This window comes from Cupressus sempervirens, chromosome 5 (assembly GCF_028749045.1).
Source record: "Cupressus sempervirens isolate cs-2001-9-10 chromosome 5, ASM2874904v1, whole genome shotgun sequence".
NCBI classification, from domain to species: Eukaryota; Viridiplantae; Streptophyta; class Pinopsida; order Cupressales; family Cupressaceae; genus Cupressus; species Cupressus sempervirens.
This window is the reverse complement of record NC_143122.1, coordinates 687,080,494-687,095,930: the sequence shown is the minus strand read 5'-3', so window position 1 is coordinate 687,095,930 and position 15,437 is coordinate 687,080,494. Positions and strand designations below refer to the sequence as shown.

The window sequence follows — 15,437 nt, the reverse complement described above, 5'->3', positions numbered from 1 at the left end:
CCGCTACTGAAAGCTTATTTAAACCCAAGCCTGAGGCTTGGTTTTGCCTTGGAGATCCAAACCAAAGGTTTGGAGTTTATGAACAGGTCTAAGACATGTTTTCCAACAAACATACCAAAGATGATTATTTTTTCTTATGTGCTCCCCTTCAAGATTCCTCATGGTTGGGTATCGATAACATCAGGTTACATAGCATTATAGGTCTCTGTGTTAGCTATCTAACCATATAATTTATTTTTAATTTGAACTATTTCAAACCTTTCATCTATAATTTCTTTTGAATGTATGTTCATTTTTTGTTAGAAACCACCATGTACTAATTGGGCTATAGATTTTAGTTTGTTCATCGACTTTTGCAACAACTTAGTTTTTTAGAAACTAGACTCCATTCTACACACTTTGAAAAAAAAAGTTTGGATTTTAGATTAATTTTCAATTATTTCTAGGGGGAACACATAGATATTTCACATTTTTGGGATGTGTCTAGTTAAAAAATTCATAAAAAAAAATACACATTATAAAATTACCTGAAGAATCTAGGATAAACTACGTAGTGTTAAGTAACTTTTGACCAGAGCGATTAAAGAATTTCATAAAAAAAGTTAAAATTTTAGGGGGGCCACACTTTGTCCTATGTTATGTTTTTTTGGAATAAACAGTACCACTTTTTGTGGCCCCCTTTTTTGAGGACCTAAAACTAAACCATTTTGAAAAAAAATTAGTAGTTTAGAAACTAGATTCAAAGGACTACAACTTTTATTTTTCTCATATCTTAAAATTTTGAGCGTAACTATTTTCAAATTCTTGTTGAAGTTCAAAATTTGTAGATTTCAGGAAAAAGGTGTCCACTTATACCCCCCTTTTGGCACCACAACTTTGTGCACTTACCCTCTTGCTAAAAAAAAGAGTAGTTGTTGCAAACTTGATAAAATGTGTTGAAGATCTATCAGAAGTCAAAGGTAATAGTAAGAAAAGTGAAAATTCTAGCGAGAAGATATTGATATGCACTAACTCTGGATTATTGCTCATGGAGAATATGGAGAACAGATTGGAAAAATAACTTGTTGAGAAGGTAAAATATGATGGGGTTTTGGTCGATAAAGAGTAGATGGTTGGTGTGAAAGAAGCTCTAAGTAAAGGGAAATTTGAAGAATGGCAACTCAAGTCTGAAAATGTGCGGAGCATCCTAGAACATTTTGAGGTGCAGGGTAATGTAGAAGATGTAGAGGAGTTCAAGGCACTTCTTAGATATTTTAAATAGAAGTTTTCAGGTCACTCAACTTACATCAGGTTGTAGAGGTGCTCATAAAGCTTTGGAGAAAATAAGAAAGGATGGTCTAAACCTTGATGAAGAAATTGATAGGCTTCTCAAACTAGTTAACCCCATAAAGAAGACCCAGCGCTAAGGAAAGAAGAAAACCAGTGAGAAGAGGCAAGATGTATGAAAAGAGATCATCATTTAGAGAAGAGCTAGTGAACAAGTGGAGAGCAAGCATCGAAAGGAAGAGATAAAGGAAACTTGTGGCAAGAAGGAGAGGTCCATGTGAAGGAAAAGGAATGATGCCTTGTTACAGGGGAGTTAAAACTGCACAAGAGTCTTCTTGCCATAAGAAAGAAATCACACCCAAATCATTTTTCTTACATGGACTTGTGAGTACTATATGAATTTGTCAATTTAAGTTCAAATCTCTGCTGTGTGATTCTTTGTGTCTTCCATCTAAAAAATGGCTATTGGTGCGATCAAAAATGGTTCTTAGCCTCCTTACATTCATCATTGTTGGCATGTTGATTGGTGTGTTATTTCAATTGACATTCATTCAAGATTTGGAAGAGTCAGTCGAGTCAGGTTTTCCCTTGTATAGAAGAAAAACACATGAAAGTCAAGAAAGATATCCCTACCTGCCCATAGGATTTTTGCCCTGGGAGCAGGATGAAGATGCGAGGATGTTTCAGATTGGATTTTTTAAACTTGAAATAATTTTGTGGTCCCCAAGAATTATTGTTTTCCACAATTTTTTGAGTCTTGAGGAGTGTGATTATTTGATTGCAATTGCTTCAACCTAGACTTCATGTTTCCACTATGATGGATACTAAAACAGGCAAGGGAATTAAAAGTGATGTTCAAAAAAGTTCTGGAATGTTTTTAAATCACCAAGAGAAGAAGTACCCTATGATCCAGGCAATTGAGAAATGAATTTTAGTACACTCTCAAGTACTAGCTGAAAATTGAGAATTAATGTAGATTCTACAATACAAGAAAGGTGAATTTTACAAACCTCATCATGATTATTTCTCAGACGAGCACAATATAAAATGAGGTCAAAGAATTGCAAAAATGCCCATGTATTTGAGTGATGATTTTCAAAGAGGAGAATCCAAAAGAAAAGAAATGCTAGAATCCTCTTGCAAATTTATGAAGTAAGCCGCAGGGGAAGTTGCTTGGAGGAAGACCACGTTAAAGAGAGGCAAAAACAAATAAAGCAATATATCCCACCTTTTTCATGTCCAACATCTTCCAAGAGTTTAAATATAACAATGTACAATATGCTACATGTCTTAAAGACATGGCCTTTTAAAAGGCCATAGGCTCAAGTGGTGGAGCCCGCCCGTGGACGACAGAGATAGCTAGCATAGGGACCAAACTTTTGAACACCAAATCATTTAGAGGTGCCACGTATCACAATGGACATGTAGCGCTATAGCACTTGCCCACAATATAGAGATCTGTCAATTTTAAACAAAGTGGGAATGCACCTGGGTGCCACGTGGCAGTGGGCCCAAGCTGTAGTTCATCAAGAGTAGCTGAAGATGGAACCGTCAGATTTTGCCACGTGGCTAGATCCAACGACTGGCACTTACCTATAGAATAAAGTTGCTCTGAGGTTAAGTAATGCAGGAAAGCACCAAGCTTCCACATGGCAGTGGGCCCAACTGGCGGTGATGTGGTGGGGATAGATCTAGGACCAATAGTAATGTGCCAGGTGGCGATGCTTAGCAGACCAATCAGAGGCCACCACGTGGCACCTAGTGGAAAATGATTATGCAAGGGTCTATGAATTAGAGGTGGACATGTGGCATGCCTGGTCAACAGGGGTTTGACCCGAGATCTATGTATGAGTGAAAATTTGCAAATGAGCCATGTAGAGGGGGTAGATTTTCAAATCAACTTTCAAGGGGTTTCCTGTAGGCGAATATAGGCATATTAGATATCACCAGAACTGGGAGAAGATGAACTTTTTTATTATGAGGTTTTTTTTGCATAGTGCTAATTGGTTCGAGTTATAGCAAGAAATGTAAAATTTGGGCCTTCTTAGTGAAATGGGCAAAAAGTGGAAATATAGTTACATGCATGGTAAAACATGGTAAAAAGGTAGTTGGGGTCAAATTTAGCCACTTTCAAATCAGTTAGTTAAACCTCAAATTGCTTCAGCATTCTTGATGCATATCAGATATTTTGGTTGCATAAAGGTTTTCGTCACTCAATAGGAGATATTTAAAGTCAGTTACAAAATAATGATGGAAACAAAATTAGATCAGCTGGGTAGAAAGAAGAAAGAGGTTTTGCAACTGTAAGGGATGGAATTTCAAGTGGACATATGTTGTCTTTAGATTTGATTTGAGAATTCAATCTCTTCTATATCTTCTTCTTTCTCATCCATTATAGAGGTTGGTTCCAGTTTTTGGAGAAAAATGACTCACTACTATGATACCATTTTTTGGTTCCAATTTTGATGTATTCCCAATACTATGACACCACATTTTCTTCAACAATTTCTCTTGTATGAACAATAGTAGGAGAGATAATATGACAAGTTTAGATCTATTAGGTGTTTCTATGTTTTGATTTCATGCATATGAATGTATTATTTCAAGGAAATCAATACAAAAAATAATAGGTGTTGAGTTTCATTTTAAATCTTGTCTCCTTTATCAGTAATTTTCAACATTTTATCATCTTTGAAAAAAGAGCATAGGTCATAGTTGCAGTCCCTTAAGGTTGTATGTTGTTTCATCGTTTCTTATAATTCAAGGAGTTATGTAAATGCTTTAGGGAAATCAATAGGGTTACAAGTTTATTGAGGAGGATATCAGCTAAGAATGAGATTTAGATTGAATATAGATGTCTATGTACAAGGTGAATGGATAGATCAAATATCTAAAGATATGAATATGTCTCAGGTATCCATATGTATGTGATTGATTCATAGAATTTCCCAATAGATAAGGCACTGATCAGCTACAGAATCATTTTTTCTTACTGCTGCATGTTAGGTGTTTTGCTGAATTCAACATTATTAATCAAATATTTTTTCCCTTTCATGTTGAAGAGCTGAAAATTCTAACCCTCACTTAGCTTATGAATTTCATAGATTTGCATTTAGCTATTGTAGATCTATGTTATTGCATGAGTTATTAGGAGATATAAGGGTTAAATATGCTTTGATAGATTTAGGAGTATGTTTTTTCACTGGTACCATATTGATTGAATCTGAGGTCCACCCAACTAGGTTTTGTAGAACCTAAAGTAGAAGGGTCAAGCCTTATAGTTGGCCCAGTGTCTAAAATGATATGTTAAAGATGGGAGTTAGCAGCCCCTAGATGTACCATATTCTCATCGGGGTAATTTGAAACCTATAGCATTTACAAACACGAACAATATTGATGATAGAAAAAGAACAAGTGGTGGAGGATTTTTCTTAGGAAAGAGGTTGGTCACCTAGACCAACAAGAAATAAAATTGCATATCTCAATCTACTATTGAACCTGAATATGTGGTTGTTGTAGTAAATTGTACAAATGTGGTATGGATCAAACATCCACTTAAAGGTATGAAGGAGGAAATCATTGATCCTGTGGTACTTTATTGTGATAATACTAGTGCTATAAACATATCAAAGAACCTTGTGATGCACACAAAAGCTAAGCAGATTGTAATCAAGTATCATTACTTGAGAGTGTTATTTCAAGACAATAAAGTAATGATGAAATATGTGAATACAAAAGAAAATAGATGGCTAATATATTCACAAAATCTTTACCTAAGGATGCACATGAATATCTTAGAGGTAAACTAGGGGTGATACCCCTATCAAAAGCTACTTAAGAAGCATGAGTAGTGCCTTGCATCAACTAAGCTGAATGTTGTATCTTAAAACTTGATGTAGTAGATATTACTTGAGGAGCTTCGTATAGGCTGAATTATAAGACTTATAGTCACATGCATGGTGATAGAGGGAGAACCTAAATTGATTATATCTTCATACAGAGATGACAAGTCTTTCGCATTGTTGTCAAAGATGGAGATATAAGTACTAAGGGAGACAAGTGGACATAGATACTTGCATATTAGAAAGAGGGAGAGATACTCTAAAGAGGGGGATATAAGATAGAGAAACCTAACCTACAGAGGTATAAGATTGATAAAGCTCACATTACCCTATATAGAGGAAGGATATATAATGATATAGTAAGATTGATAAATCTCACATTACCCTATACCGAGGAAGTATATATATTGATAGAGGGAGAAATTTCAAAGATATTATTTTATTTTTGGTATTGTTGTTGGTATTGGTTTTTCATCAATGCCAAAGAGGGAGATTGTTGATATGAGATTTTTTAAAGTGAAGAACTTGTAATGGAACAATCATTATTTTGTCAATGATGTTAAACTTGCTACTTATTGGTGAGACAATTCCTTTTTGGTTTGAAAGCTAACATTTAGTTGATTGATGAAGAGGATTTGAAAAGAGGAGATAACAATAGCACCTAGAGAAAGGTTGAGGTATTTGGTATGTAAAAGAAGCACTAAGACCAAGTAAGACATTGATACTATAATGTATTATTTATCTACCTAAAGTCTAAAATGAAAGATTACTCAAGTTAAGAATGGAAGAAGATCAAGTAATAAAAGTGTCTGCCAAGTCTTATCGAGCACTCAGTGCAAGCTGAGTAGAAATTAGTAGAAGTTGAGTGAAAATCAAGAGGTCTTTAGAAAAGATGAAAAATAGTGCAAGCCGAGTGATTGTTAGTATATGCTAAGTAAAGTTTAGTTGGTGCCGAGCATAAGTAAACTTTAGTGTTGGCCAAGTGACAAAACAATATAGATGTCAAGTGATAGCAAACAATGTTAAATGAAAGATTTGATGAATCTGAGCCCACTAATTTGATTTCTTTAATTATGTGAATCGTGTGGAAGATAACTATGATGAGCTGGTGACACAAAATTCAAGGGTAAACCATTTTGAGGTAAATTCAAGGAAGACCGTAGAAGAAGTTTCTAGAGGAACCAAATGAAAAAGTGGGTAGATTCATTATATCCTACCTAATCCTACCTAACCCTAAAATGGACAATTGTGGTTAAGTGGAAAAAGATCTAAATTCTCTATTTATAGAGATAGTTGGTTAGAAGCAAAGGTTGTCATGTGCAAGAAACTAAGGAAGATAAGGAGTCTAGGGTATTTCTTCATTCAATGGCCGAACATAGGTGATTGTAGTTGGCATACAAAGCAAGAAGGCTGAAGAGTATGAATTCTTGAAGGGTGAACAAGCTATCAAAGCTAAAGTGTATGAATGCCAAGCACAATGGAGGACTAAAACAAAGATTTGTAATCTGCAAGCGAGTTGTAATTTGTTATCAGATCAAGCTTTAATGATACTTTATAATCATTGCACCAGTTTATGGTAAATCCTTTGGATTAAGGTTGACCTAACAGTCATCTTTAAATCTTTTAACTAGGTGAAATTATAATGGAATGATCTAAAGTTCTCTAACAAGGCTCATTGCTAACAGGGTGATTGAAATCCTTTAACCAAGTCACATTTAACGATGTGTATTATAACCTTTAGGGTTGGCCTTTCATAGGGCATCACTTCAGAAGAGTGAGGATTAGTAGCATGTTACTGGTGGTTTTTCCCAAATTGGGTTTCCATGTAAATCCTTGTGTCAAATTGTGTGAATGTCCTTATGTTGTTTCATGTCTATATTTCTGCAAAGTTGTTTTGACCTAGGACAATAACCTATGGAGTTTAAGTATTGTATGATCTAATGGATGCATGCCAGATAAAGCTTTATGGATATGGGTCTACTAAGCATTGAAAAGTTTTATTTTTACATCTAGACCTTGGATAACTCATTCAAACCCCTTGCTTAGTTATTCTAAAGAATTCCAACACTTATTATGTTGAGCAACCACCACCATCTCTTCTACTAGACAATTAGAGGCAACCCCAAAATTAGTCAACCAATTAGTTGCCCCATTGGCATTATGATAAATTTTTTCTAAGTAGAACTCCATGACATTCAAGAACTTTTGGGTTGTCAATAGTAGTCTTTCTAACTTCTAATTGTTCATTCAATAAATGTTTTCTATGGAGAATGAGAGTCTACGAAGCTACCTAAGAAGCCAAGAAGGCCAAATGAGGATTCAAAATGAGATTATATGTATGTAGGGCCAAATCTCACATTAGTGATAATGGATACGATCATTACAATTGTAGGTTAGAAGTTTGTAAAGCCTAAATGGAAACTTGCACATTTATAGATTAAAAAATGAGAGCACATTGCATAGAAGCCTCTATAGTGCACATTCATCTTGTTTTCTCCAAGTTGTGTGGTTAGGATTCTAAAATAGATGAAAATGAGGCATGGTGAGTGGTTGTAAGTGAATGCCATATATTTTTAGTATTAGGCTATGAAGAGGGTCATGCTAAATGGAGATTTATGAATGAGTGAACTAAGATGACATGTAATAATGTAAACTTGAATTTGGAAGAGTCAAAATTTGAGTATTATGCACTCAAAATTAGAAGATGTATAAAGAACAAGAAATGCAATACTCTGAATCTAGTTCTAAACTACCAAAGGTTTTTAAAAATTTATAATATTAAAAGAGGGTTGGATTCACCATGCACAAAAACTAATAGATAATATTTATAGAAAAACATAATATAGTGTGTGGTGTGCACATCACAAAAGATCTACTTCGATATAGTACTTTAAAAAACCCTCTGGCATAAAGGTAGGTAATTGTTATAGGTAGAAGTTATAAAATATTTATAACTTTTGGTTTAGTATTTTATTTATTATGAACTTTTTTGTAGGTGCATCCTAAAAATCATGTGTATATTTATGCTATATACATAACTTGCATCAATAATTGAAAATGAAAACATTCTTATTTAAGAGTGTATAGAACCAAGTGTAGAACAATAATATTTAATTTTAAATTTTTTTCGTTAAGTAGATTGAAGGTTATTAAGAAAATGATATACATATGTCTCTAAGAACAATGGAGACACTAGTAGGCAAGCACCTACAACATAATGGTAAATTGTGACCCTCTTATCTGAGAGATCTTGGGTTCAAGTCTACTCGAGATTAACTAATAATAATAAATAATCACAAAAAATAAGGATAATTAACTATGGCTTCAACCTGTTACTAATTAAAAAAAACTATGGAGACACTAGCAAAGAAAACTAAACTTTACTATGCTAGTGTTGTCCAAAAGTAGACAAATTTATATGGTTAAAAATATAAGAAGACATGTGAAATTATGGTTGTAATTTTATAAATACCTACTTGATGATGTGTAAACCTAGTGATATAGAAGTTGACAAACCTATTTTGAAGAGGAAAACTTGTAAAATGGGAGGGGAATGAAGTTCTTGAGCCTCATCATTATTATTTGATCCTATTAGCTAGTATTGTCCTGGATTATTCATTTACCAAACCTAAACTTAAGTTATTTGAATTTAAAGTAAGTCGATCATGTTAGAAGTATTTTATTACAGTTTGGGTGGTTGACTAGTTTTTTGTTCCCCATCTTCGTGCACTTGTCCTTACATAAGGGTGTAAATTTAGCCCATTACAAGATATTTGATGAATACCAATAATATTGATCATGTTTCACCAAAACAAGGAGAGATATGGTGTTTACTTAGTTTGACAAATATTTTAGGACTAAAAACTAAGTTAAGCTAAATGTGAATACATGATTGGGCAAAAACCTTAAGCAAAATTGTGTTGGAATTTTTGATCTTGGGGACATAAAGCATTGGGTTTTATGTAAGCGAAAAGAACCCAAATTCAAATGGTAATTTGGGGATCTAGGATAGACGTCAAATTAGGCGGAATTAAAATCATGAAATCTTTAAATTAGCAAAATGTGGCCTAATTGACCTATCACCTATGGGTGAATGATGGAAAATGTATCTAAGAAACTAGTTTTGAATATTTCAAATCATGTTTGGTCTATAATCATAAGTGTATAGGGATGAGTTTTGGTTATGAATGAGAACTTGAATCTTGTGCTTACTTCAATCAATGATGAAGTTATACTCATATTTTTGGTGGGTATACTATAAATAATGTCACAAGTATAAGAAATGTATGGAGACAAGGATAAAGTATAGTTTATATGAGAGTGAAATATTTAGGAGGATTGGGAGGGGGTCTAAAGGAAAGGGAATGACCTATCTCAGAAAGGAAATATCCATACCAAAGCCCTTGAGACAAGAAAAAGGTAGGACCGTGATTTCAAGTTCCATTTGATTTCAAAACCACTCTAATAAAGCTTAAAATCTCTAAAGATGATCATATAAGACTTAAATATAATCAATTTATCATCAAATTGCACTAGAAGAGGGTGTACAATATGCTTAAGTATTAACTTGGACAAGTTTAAGAGATAATTGTGATAAAAATTAGTATGTTGGATAAGAGATGATCTAAAGTATAGTTGGAAAAAAATATGAAAAGGGGACATCCAATGAGAATAATCCAAGGTTCCTAAGAAAGAATGATTAAGTAAAAAATGTGCACAATAAAACATGTTCATATGATGCAAACAAACATGTATGAGAGTTTGTGAGGTTTGAAAAATGTGTTAGAATATGATGCAAATGATTTGTGTGTAGATCATGTGTTGTTGTGTTGTCATTTTTGGAAACATATTTTCTTTAAGCATTTAAATAAGTTATACCAATGTATTTGAAGGGTTAGATTGGAAAATTGTCTAAGTGTCCAAGCAACTAGTGAATAGACAATATTCTAGTTCAGTGAGTTCAATCTAACTATCAAAATCATGTTAAGATGCATAGTTATATAGTTATCACCTACACAATCATATCTAGGTTAGTCTACAAACTCATAGGTTAAGGAATATATTTGTAGGGTTATTATGAATTCAAGTGATCTTTCGATGAAGAACATGAGACAAGATGAAAAATTATGTTTGATTGGTCAATCAATCACTCATATGGCCAATTTTGTTTTGATTTTAAATTTTCATGATTAGAGTATACCTTATAGATTTCTAATTTAGTTTTCAATAGAGTCAATGGAAATACTTATATGGTAGGCTAACACAATTTAACATGGTGGAAAAATATGTTACCAAAGCTAGAAAGAGGTATTATAAATCAATGGTGAGATCAAGATTTTGCATGGTTGACAAAGTTGTGATTGCCAAGGAAGTTTGTTTGATGCATAAAGTGAATAGTATTCAAAGCTAAACTGAACATGTAAGACATGAAGTGTCATATTCATATCATTTCATCTTGGGTCCATCTCAAGAAAAGCCTTAATAGGTTTTTCTGTTATTTATGGACTCTAGCAAGGTCACTTCTAATAGGATGAGAAGGATATCTAATAGGATATATAGATTGTACACTCTAACTAGGTAGCTCTTAGAAGGAGATTGAAATCACTTAACAAGGGTTTCTTAATAGAACTTTGATAGTCTAGCTCTTAATTGGGCTAATGATACTCTTAATTGAGTATACCTTAAAAGTTTGTTGTAATTGCTCCTAATAGGGAAATTTTTATTAAAGCACTAGTGGAACTTTGTGGGCATCATTCCCATTCATGGGTTTCACCCTCTAATAAGGGGTTTTCTAGAAAAAATATTGTGTTGAGTATTCTATGTGTGTGAATGGCTTATGTGTTTGGCTTATATGTGATATTTTCCTTTGCATATTTTTTAATGTTAAAGTTATTTGAGAAGTGTTATGGATTTTTGGCTACACTAATTCATGCACCCCCTCCTTCCCCCTCTCTATCAGTACCTTTGAGGCCTACCAATTAGTATCAAAGCAAAGGGCCATTAAAGAAGCCTAACAAGTTGGGTGTGATACCTAAGAAAGGCATAGAGAGTTATAAGTACAAAATGCAACTAGAAAAAGAGGAGAAGTTGATCAATGGACTAAAATATCAATTAAAGCCATTCGTTGCTAAGAGGCTAGAGCTTTGTGAGAAACTGAATGAAATGGACAAGACTACATTAAATTCTTGTTAGAACATTGATCTAAAGAATATAAGAAACCTAATACAAATCTAATGAAGTAAAATAAGAAGATGAAAAAATAAAAGGAAAAACCAAGGGAGGATATTGAAGGTCAAGTAATTAAGATATGTAAAGAGATAGAAGAAAGAAGAGTTGCAAAGGATGCAAGGAAAATTGCATAAAAAGACAAGAAATTTGCTAAGGATGCCGTAAAGGAAAAAAAGGAAGATCTATTCAAGATTTGACTAGAAAGTTCCATAATGCAAAAAAGGATTCGTGATATAGAAGAAGAAAACTAGTAGATTGCAAGTGAAAATGAAAGATTGAGGGGTAAGAATGAGATCTTGAAGACTGACCTGAAAATTGAAAAGGAAGTCAATGAGAAACTAAAAAAGTATAATAAAAATTTAGAAAATTTGTAATAATAGTTCCCAATGTACGAACCAATAAAAACATGGAACCTTTCTCTTGTGTATATCTAGAGAAAATTTCAATAAACTGCCTGATTTATCCACCTGTATTCAAATAATGAGGTTCTAAAGCCTTTGAAGTCATATGGATGTGATATAATTTAAGAAAAGCTGCAACACCTTGCCACCCACTCAACTAATCCTTGAAATTACAATACCCACTTAGCAAAGTGTAAATTCCAAACTGGATAAATAAATGTAGTCACAATAGCACTGAGAATAAATAAGGGGAAAACATCTTAGAGCATGAACTTAGTGAGCTTGTCCAAATGGGTATTTAATAAATCCTATGAACTTTTTGTTTGTAATTACCAAAGATTTGAAAGAGATATTTAAACTCAAGTCTCCACCTCTGAAACTATGTCACAAAATTATCAAATACATTGTGATTTCTTTGCCTTATTTTGTAGTATTCATCACCTACATCTCTTTTATGTATCACTGTCTCTACACTACTTCTCCCCTTGCCACCAAATAACTTGAAAAACACAAACAAATAAGATAAATGATTTTTTTTAAAACCACACCCAACCACGTGAATTATTTTAAGGTTTCCACCTACCCATGATTCCTAGGTGTGTGGATTATTAGCATTTTTCCTAATTTTGTTAAACTAGATACATAAATGACTACCAAAAAAAGTAGCTATAGCCAATCATAAAACTTGATTAAATACATAAAAATGTGTTTTAAGAAAATGATTCCTAGGTGCATGAACTATTAACATTTCTTTCTAATTTTGTTAAGCTAGATACGAAACCGACTACTAACAAAAGTAGCCATAACCAATAAATACATAAAAATATGTTTTAATAGAATTATTTCAGGAGAGCATACATTAAATGATTTGAGCACAAGTTTCAAAGCACAAATTAATTGTAAAGAAGGATGTGAAAACTATAGTCTCCTTATATCTATAGCCGAGACTAATAAATGATAAAAATAAGTTCAAAACAAAGGTGCATTTCAACCTGTACACTATAATGAATTTATAGGTATTATTCTTATGAATAATTAATTATTAGCAACTAATCATTAAATATAATTTTTAATTAAATATGCATAATTAATTTTAATTTAAAGGAAATGTATGTAAGGTTCATAGGTGATAAACTAATAATTTATCCTTTTCTCTACAAAATTAACTAGGTTGAAATATATTCATACCAAGATTTAAATTTAAAGGATCTAACAAATTAGAAATGTATTATTTAAGTTTACAGAATCAAGATAATTGCAACATCAAATTTATTAAATTTGATCTAAACTTATTAGGATAATTACAAGGTTGATATAAGTTTATATTTAAAGATTTGTGTTGTGTATAATTAATTCAAAAGATTATTTTTCTTGACACATGTTATAGCATCTCTAAGAGCTTGCTCTACACCATATTTATAAGAGAAACCCAGATCCAATAATTTTTTTGGAAGAAAATGGTACATATTTGTTATTAGAATCCTCTTCATAAAACCTGCAATAAACATGAAAGAAAAATGTCATTGATGTTCATATAGAATAATTGTAAAGTACTTAAAAATCATTTACTCACTCAAGTGAAATCTGAGTGAAATCTTCAATTCTCTAGCAAGAAAATCATTAAGAGACTTTAAGAGACTTGATAGTTGCAGAACCAACAAAACAACCATGCCGGCCTTGCAGGATGCTCCATCGAAAATATAGGAGCGTCGAATGTATCCTCGATATGAGCTATTGCTACGGAGCCGAATAAAATTTGAATATGCATTATAACTTCATAGTTTGAAGGGTCCCCTGCCAAAAACAAACAATATTAGTAAGATCCAGAATTGAAACTGTTTTGCTAAACAAAGAGTATTTATTTGTACTTTCAACTCAGATAACATTGGAAAAGAGTATTTATTTGTTCCTTCAACTCAGATAACATAGGAAAAGAGTATGTATCTATGTATACCTCCAATTAGGGCCGATATTACTTTAGAGGATGTCAAATCGTCTGTGTTTGTGAACCAAGGCCCAATAACAAAAGCTGATTGCATTTGGCACCATAATTAAGGGCTGCATGTTCTACTGATGTCTTTTAAGACATATACCAAGCCATAGCATTTTCTTGAGATTTAAGGTAATCCAGAGGGCTCCAACATGACTCATCAATGCATGAATGTGCTAATTCCCCTTTGTCATTCAATGGACAAATAGCAGCGGCTGATGAAGTGAAAACCACTCTCTTAACAGTTTCAGCTCTTGTGCATGCTTTCATCACATTAAGTGCACCATTTACAGCAGGCACAATGTAACCTTCCTGCATCTTATCAGTTTTATAGCAACAATTTCTATTTGCAACAGAATGAAAAACTACTGAATTTAAATAGCAAAAGGTTTCATAATCAAAGTGTTTATTGTAAATTTCAACATTATTTATGAGTAAAATGGATTGAATAATTTAAATTAAGAGTTATAAACAATTTTACACATTATCTACATAAAAATAAAAAATAATTATCTTATTGTAACATATAAAACTATAAGTAACTGCTTTCGTTTTATTTACCGAAATTCATCGATGAAACTCATTTAATATCTAAATTTGTCAAATTTGTGAAATATTTACCTATAACTTTCAAAATACATTACTTACAGGTGAGGATTGAACACCCGTAGGATCGGCCAAATGAAAAACTCCTTCACAACCCTCGACTACAGAATCTAACAAAGGCCTAATAAAGGCCGACATTTTCTCTCGTCTCCTGCAATTTTTGGTGAAAATCCGTCTAAAATTTTAAAAAGAAAAGTCTCTATTTAAATGTTAAACATATATTTTCTTCAAACAGAATCTTTAAAACAAGTTACTTACTGCTAACGATTCAGAAATTTTCAGATCCATAAAAAAGTCAGAGGATTCAGGGTAAGGTTAATAAGTACCTGGATCTTTAACTTATTGCTAAAAAATTACCGAAGTTTTATAGATAACAGCTATGTTTAAGCGTTGGACATGATTTTTTTAAATAAAACCTTTAAAGCACATTATTTAGTGTTTAAGTGTTAAAGATCTGGCAGATCTGAAAAAAACAGAGGGTTCAGGGTAAAGATAAAAGGTACCTGGATCTCTGAGAGTGGTATTCACCGTGTAACCCCTTTCCAGAAGATTTTTAACCAGCCATGATCCGATGTATCCTAATGCTCCAGTTACACCTTTCACAGTCTTCTCAGTCTCATCCGCCATTATTTTTCTCAGGACAGAACCGCGTGGGACATCAGTTCTCTTCCAACTAGGTCTCTCTAACTAATGGTAGATGATTGTGAGAGAAAACGGACCTAAAATAGTGAAGTACAATTATAAGAAGACAGTTCAGAAAGAGAATATATATCGACAAACAATTTTTAACTATTGGTAGGAGAGTGTATTGACTTGTAATCTGTTTTGTATTGCAATCTCAATATTATATTACTACCACTTGCACCTTTGAAGGGTGGAAGACTTACGCTAGTAGTGTTATATATATCACATAATGTTGTGGTATTTTTGCTGTAGAGAATTTTCTCATAATCTATTTGGTCTTATATTAGAACATTTGATGGAATAATGTCATCTTTATTCCAAAAATTAATTAGTTTTCACCAATCATCATCAATTATTTTTTCATACTATATTTATAAATTTTATTAATTAATTTATTAATTTACATATTTTAAAAATTAT

At 32.7% G+C, this 15,437-nt stretch overlaps 2 pseudogenes across 1 annotated transcript; one reads left to right on the top strand and one right to left on the bottom strand.

Annotated features, from left to right (window-relative positions):
* The first annotated feature begins 1,737 nt into the window (after window positions 1–1,737).
* Window positions 1,738–2,422, top strand: LOC149557808 (prolyl 4-hydroxylase 1 pseudogene; annotated as a pseudogene).
* Window positions 2,423–12,989: 10,567 nt separating this feature from the next.
* On the bottom strand, window positions 12,990–15,184 carry LOC149557807 (putative anthocyanidin reductase; annotated as a pseudogene). Its single transcript, XR_016364921.1, has 5 exons — window positions 14,837–15,184; window positions 14,376–14,484; window positions 13,692–14,039; window positions 13,311–13,531; window positions 12,990–13,232 (listed from the first exon to the last, which is right to left on the bottom strand). The product of XR_016364921.1 is annotated as a putative anthocyanidin reductase (transcript).
* Window positions 15,185–15,437: the final 253 nt, after the last annotated feature.